Raw genomic sequence first — 7,431 nt, forward strand, 5'->3', positions numbered from 1 at the left:
GGGCAAAAAAAATATATATATATATATTTTTTAATTAAATATCCTTACGCTAATGAAGTAGTCCCATTTATAACTTTGAACTATACAAAGTTAAGCTGAGTAAATTAATTTTATTCGAACATGCAAAAGAAAGTACATCTGTAATTTTGATCTTGTGGACATTGCAACTGAAAAGATACATCAGGGGCGGAGTTGACAGTGCAGCCACACTGAGCAGAACAGACTGGAGGAATAAAAATAAATACAACAACATTTCAGATTTCAGTAATTTTTCAAGGTGTGTGTCTGAGATGGGTGGATAATGTGCACAAGTGTATTTGCTTGGTGTGTTTTTCTGTAGTGTTTACAAACAGCTAGAAAATACATTATTTTAGGAGACAGTATAGACAGCATTTTTTATTTTTTTATTTTTTTTGGTATTTTTGTTTTGCTCTCTTCCAGTTCATGTAATTGTTCTTCGACCAAATCGGCATGTCTACTTACTACTTTGGGATTTTTTTGCAGGCAATTGGTCACTCAGTTTCATAGTTACAGCTGTAACTATAAAAGCAAGATGCACCCCACCCCCAAGTTTATTGCCGTTGCTGCCTTCACTAAAAAGGCTTTTTTTCATAAACAATGATATTCAAACTCCTTTCTTGGGCAGACCAGCTGCTGTGTCACTTCACCACTGCTGCCACTTGAAAATACACAAAATATTGATACCACATTTATTGAACTTGCCCTGGGAAGAGGCCTCCAAAATCACATGGTTGCTCTAATTAATTTCAGACAGGGAGACATTTACAGCTACAGAGAACACCGGCTCAGAATAGTAGATGTGTGCGCACACTGCATAGGAGTCCCTTATTTAATTTATTTTTTAAACGTTTTTTTTTTTTTTCAATTAATATAATTTAATTAATACAGAATAAAAACAGGCTAAACTAAGAACGACCTAGCCTATTTTAAACTAACATGTTTTTGTAGGTTCCATTGAACTGCCTAGCTGCTTGTGTTTCAGTCACTCTGTCAGACCGTGGGTCAAACCAATGTCCGTGTAATGTGCGTTTTATTCTTGTCTCCTGTCAATGTGGCCCTTTTGGCATTCTCTGAATACCTGTCTATTTGTTATTTAATTTTAAACCGTTTAGAGGCAAAACCATAACAAACATGGAATACTAGTGTGTATGTGTGGGAGCCTAACTATGTCACAGACAGGAGAAATCGATAATTTACTGTTCTATCCGTCCCGTTTTGGAGAGAACTTTAGTTTGACTGCTACGGCTAGCCGTATGTCAACATACTTTAACTATAATAACAACAAAACAACACGGCCACTGTATTCATTGACATACAGTATCAAGTTTCGCTTCAGAAATTATCTCTATTAAGTGCCAGCATTTTCTGTAAGGGGAGTTTTAACGTAAGTATTTAAAAAATGTTTAGGTTTTCCTTGATGTCCCAAATCGAGCACATCAATAACCGCAAGTAGCATTTCGTACTTAGTTGTACAGTACGGTATGTTGTTGCAAGGGGGTTTACCGTGTGGGGAAAGCACATCATGAAAGTGCAACACAGAGATACTGTATGTATTTTAGTCTGTCAACGTGAATTTATTTTTTTTTTTTTTTTGGCCTGCGACTTGAGAAAGACTGTAGTGGTGCGTAGCACTAGTAACTATACTGACAATTATTAGCATTAAAATTAAGGATGTACCAAATCCAAGTTTTGGGGATTCGGCCGAATACCGAATCCATCTCAAAATCCGAATCTACAAAAACTGTCACGAAAACTGAAGGAAACTGTTGAATGAAAAACAGACTGGCTACTAACAAGGGACGCTCACAATCTACAGTTTTGAGCCTTTTAGTATTTTTATTACCGAATGGAAGTCATATTCCTGGTACCTCGAATTAAAACTAAATTACTTTCTTTTTAAATTCTCAACATACTGTAACGACCCTGGCGATGGCAGCATCGTGGACGTTGTGTTTGTCTTGTTTGTTACGTCCTGTTAAAGTTCCATGTATTGTGAGGGTACGGGGCACGCCGTTAGTGTGTGTGTGTGTGTGCGCCGTGGGCGGTTCGCCCGGAGGCTATAAGTAGGAGGGGTGGGGGACTGGGGAGAAGAGAGCTGCGAGCGGGAGAACATGGGTGAATGTCTTGGGGGGAGAGAGACTGCGAGAGACAGCTATTTATTATTTTGGCGTGAACCCCGGCCCAAACAGGGTTTCGTTGTGTTATTAAAAAAAACAAAAGTCTGTGCAACCTCATCTGGTCTCCCCCGAGTCTGCCTCACCCCCATAGCACTGAACGCTACAATACTTGATAAGTCTGCAAGTTCTTGCGTGCGCGCTAGAGAGAGACAGTCCTTTGCCACGTTTGCAGCCTACTTGTCTTTAAATTACTTTATTATTTCAGCTTTAGTGCCGTTTGGATGCAACTCCATTGTTTTTTATACACCAATAAGCTTACTTTATTTGAAAAACGTCATGAACGATACAAGCAACTTCCTACACTACTTGGTTTGATTAAATGAGTAGTACACAACAAAATACGAAAGCTGTTTAATTTCAACAAACGACGACAACTTTAACGAAAAAAATATTGTAGCCTACTTCAATCGGAACATTAGTCTGCTATATTATATTAAACCAAGAAAACAACAAAACAATTAATAAATAATAATAATAATAATAAATAATAATAATAATAATAATAATAATAACAACAACAACAACGACCTGGTTCTCTCTTGCCTTTTTCAGTGACTATAATGTAATTAATATAGAGTATAAACATACTAAGATAACAATTACTTAGCCTAAGTTTAATTAATCGTTTTTGTAATCTACCAGCGGCTTCTGTTGCGTACATATCGCTGATATACTGTAACAGTGCAGGCCGTGGGTCAAACCAATTCCTATGAATTCCTTTTAAGTTGTTTGTTTTTTAAACCATTTAAATGCAAAACCATAACAAAACATGTATTACTTGGCCTGCGGTTGCCTTTATTTTTTTTATTTTTTGCACGTACTACTACTTTGTATATGATGTAGAACACGTGAACTAGTACATGCGATACTCTTTCAAATAAACGTGTTGGGTCAATTGCAACGAACTGAAAGCAGCATACTAACTGGGGATGAATGAAGTTATGGGATGAAGTTAAATACCAATTGCAAAAGGTCTCAATTGCAAACACAAAAATAACTGCGCTGCCCTCTAGAGGATACTAAGTACGAGACTAAGTTAGTCTAACCCTTTCTAGACTAAGGATTTATAGTACCGTACTAAGTGAAACAAGTGTGAACAATCCCAAAATGTACTGACAACTTTTGTAACGGAACAATTCATAATCACAAATCCAGGCACCTATATTTTACATATAAAAGACATTTATTTAACGATAACCCCACACTGATCAATTCGCTTCCAAAGCGAAAAAGTGATCTAACGGCAAAATATTACAATTACGGTTGAAAGGATTTATCACAAATATCACGAAATAATTGAGAATATATTTAAAGCCGTACAGTAATTATGTATTACCCACATGGAACAGAATTGCAATATTTAATATATGAGTATATTTTTAAGTTATATATTACAGGCTATATGTATACTTGTGTCAAAGTATGCTTTTAGTAGCCAATACTACATATTAGTAGGCTGTAGCCTGCATGGGGTAGGGGTCAGGACCGGAGGGTGACGCACCACAACAATATTAACACACTCCTAAGGGGTCGCGGTTCTCTTGCACAGCCGATCAGCGCTGTAGTCGCGTGCATGGAGGTGCCGGGTTTAATCTCTGCCTGTGCAATGCATTTTTTCTTTTTTTTTCTTTTGTCTTATAACAGTGTTCACTTGTTATAATGCTCCTCGTTATAGTGCGGAATTGGTTATAACACGGTAGGGTCGTGGCTCCGATTTGCTCCATAATGCCGTTACAGTACCCCTAGTATACTCATTATAAGGCAGAACACAAATTGTAACAATTGCTCCCCACTATAGAGTTGTAAAGGGTGAGCACTGTGTGTGTGTGTGTGTGTGTGTGTGTGTGTGTGTGTATATCTATATCTATATCTATATCTATATATATATATATATATATATATATATATATATATATACACACACACACACACACACACACACACACACACACACACACTGTATATATATTAGTGCCAGGACAAATATCCGAACAAATAGTGTTTGACATGTATTCGGATACAAAAATCAGATGCTCGTATTCGCTACAAATGACAAAAATACCTTGCACTTATTTACCGCCTCATCAGAAAATGCACCACAGTTTGAAAAATGGCAATTGAAAAAGAGCTGAGTATGATATGCGAGATTAATATATATGTTATGGGCAAACCCTGAAACTGGGCAATTTGCAGATTGCCCGGGCAAAGTCTGAAATGAATCTAAAAGATTTTCTGGGTTTTGCCCAGGCAGATGCAGGAGTACCCAACAAAGTCCGAAATGAATCTCACAGATCTTTCATTTTAGGTTTTCAACGGAACAGAGATAAAGCAACGATAGAAGAGCCTGTTTGACCTGCCTGAGTAGCGTAATTCACTCACACACTCATCTCATTCATAAAAACTACACAGGATGTCCTGTTTCAGAAAATAGGCATGTATTTAAAATTTATTTTTATTCACGACATGGCTATATAAAATATTTAATAACATACATAAGACTAATTTATTTTAAAAAATTATTAAAATCTAGATATGTGTTACGTACTTAACTTACACTCTCAGTCAGTCACTCTGAGTACGCTCTCCAACTGCTTGTCATAACACTGTCAAATGTGAATCAGCTAATCATTTATGTTCCAGCCAGTAACTGCATCGATCTCTCTGATTGGATGGTTCAGTACAACTCCTTATTTACATATGTTATTATATTGTAGCGATGTCAAGGACACAAAACAGAGTTGCTTAAAGTAAACACTTGGTTTATTCTCACACAAATAAATCGAACAAAATAACCAGTTTATACAATCCAGATTCTTGTATCTGCTTCTTGTTCTCCAGGCTAACCTCGAGGTCCTGCTCGTAGCCCCTTTTATAGGGGAGCTGGAGGGAGGCAGTGCCCGGCCCAGCCAATCCGCACATCTTTAAATACCCTGCCTGACAGTTGGTGAGGGAAAGTACAGGCAGATGGCGATGGGAAAAGCCCGAACTAAGCTATTTAAATTTTTATTTCAGGCTTTCCAGGGGCAACGGGCAATTTATGGGTTGCCTGCATTTTGGGCTTTGCTTTTAACTCACTGTTTTGTGGAATGTAAATGAGAACCAAAATGGTGAGTTTTTCCCCCTTCATTTTACAACGCCATTTCAACGTTTGTTTTATTTGAAGTGTTTAAAGTTAATTTTCTGCTTTTGTTTGCTTCACCAGCTACAAAAAGGCACAAGTAAACCTCATGTTATTACTTTATGAAAATGGGGCTATGGCCACTGTTTACTGTGAAGAAACAGCAATGGCAAGGAATGAACAAAAAGTAAAAAATAAATAAAATGCGGTTTTATCTTTATGTACAATTTATTTCGGGAATAAACAAAACAACGTTTAACGGTTGAACTGTTATTTGGCATCCTTTGTTTTGTAGTTAATTTACTGGGGTGTTACATATTGTAACATTTTGCTGTAATGCCCCCCTACTGCTATGCTGTCTCTGCGTTGTGTTATGTGTTATCTTTATTACAAAAATACAGGTAGCATCTCAAAGTTGAAATCCAGATAAATTTCTGTTGTTATAGAGAAAGGTCAACAAGGAAGCCCACACAGTTTTGGGTGAGGCGTTGCAATTTATCCATTGGTGAAGATGGGAAAGGAATGTAGAAAACTTCTTCATCCCAAAATGTGTCATCTTCTATTTTCTGTAAAACTCAAAAACAAATCCCTTCATTTATAGTGTGTAATTGTACAAGTTTTTTCATTGTTTGTAGATGGTGTCATTTCCCTATGGAAAGCCACGTGAACACGGCAGTGCTGAGATGTTGGAAGTGTCAAATGTGTAATAGATTCAAGAAGTCTTTTGATCACGGTATTTGTCTGTCTTTTTGTCTTCCATGGCTCTTTGTTTGGAAATTGTAATCTAGTATTTAGCACTATTTTTATGTCTCAGTCAATACTATAGTATATACAATTGTTTTGAAGGAGAACTGAGACAAAGAAATGTTTTGTACTATATACCAAAAAGCTGTTTTTCATTTATGAAAGTAAGTGATGTGTAATTAATTGAAATTGGGCTGTGTGTGTGTGTGTGTGTGTTTTCTTTACTTATTAATTAATTTATGGGAACTAATAAAATAATAAAATGGTATACAATCCACACTTAAGTGATTTTTATTTGTTTTTATCTCCACATAGAGAAATACAGGGGGAGGGAATGTTCCAGTAAAATGCAGCATTTGGCACGTCAATATGAGGCTCTGTCTGACTGGATTATGGGACATATAGAGGAGGTAAGTTAAAGAGATACCTCATACCATAAACATTTTCAGACTATTTAATTTCTTACTTGTTTAATATACTATAACGTATGCTTTGTATTAAGATTCTGCTGCTTTGACTGCTTATACTCTCATAAACCATTTCATGGAAACTCCTTTTCTAAATCAAATGGTACCCTTCACTTTGACTTGTGACTTTTTGCTGTCCAGGTTATGAAGACCCAATGATACAAGCTTTATACTCGGTACACAACTGTATTATGTGATTCTCTAAGTAAAGTCAAGTAAAATTAATAATAATCGCTGGCAGTGTCAAAGCCTATTATCTTAAAAGCAATTTGAGCTAATGACTTTGTGTAACTTCTGAAAAGACTAATTATAGCTACATTTCTGAAACTGAGTAGTTTTAGAAATGACCAATAGATATTTAAAAGGTTTAAAGTAACTGCTGCTACCTGGTACAGAATCACTGTGCTGTAGAACAGTTTCACTAAAATAACAATCAAGCAAAGAACCAATAGATAAAGAGAAGCCAATAATAATGATGAGGAAAATGGATTTGAATCACTCTTTAATGATTTAGGTGTATGATGAGGTAAATTATTATTTTTTTATTCCATCAAGGCAAAATGGTTCAAAAGTACAGAAAGAACAAAGTTAGCATAAAGGGAGCTTCCTTACAAATAGATACCTTATGGTACACAGTGGATTGGGTGAACATAGCACTCTGATTGGCTGAACAAGATTCTCAAGCAGAGCTGTTGGTAGACAAAAATACACTGGTTTGATCTCTTTAGCCTCATCACTGGCTTGTTTTCTTACACACCTCTGGTTTTCCTTCTGGAATGGGAGATTTGATGATCCCTGTAAGGCACTTTAAGGTGTGCATTGTTGTTAAATGACCAGGTGGCTGTGGCGCTCAGCTTTGCCTTGTCTGACAATGCACCCAGCAGTGCTTCACTTCACAACAATG

The 7,431-nt window shown here is 36.5% G+C and overlaps 1 long non-coding RNA gene across 1 annotated transcript; it reads left to right on the plus strand.

The window, feature by feature from the left end:
• Positions 1-1,306: 1,306 nt before the first annotated feature.
• Positions 1,307-6,465, plus strand: LOC121295002. Its single transcript, XR_005946843.1, has 3 exons — positions 1,307-1,405; positions 5,952-6,049; positions 6,376-6,465. It is a non-coding gene; the product is annotated as an uncharacterized LOC121295002 (long non-coding RNA).
• Positions 6,466-7,431: the final 966 nt, after the last annotated feature.

This window comes from Polyodon spathula, chromosome 1 (assembly GCF_017654505.1).
Source record: "Polyodon spathula isolate WHYD16114869_AA chromosome 1, ASM1765450v1, whole genome shotgun sequence".
NCBI lineage: Eukaryota > Metazoa > Chordata > Actinopteri > Acipenseriformes > Polyodontidae > Polyodon > Polyodon spathula.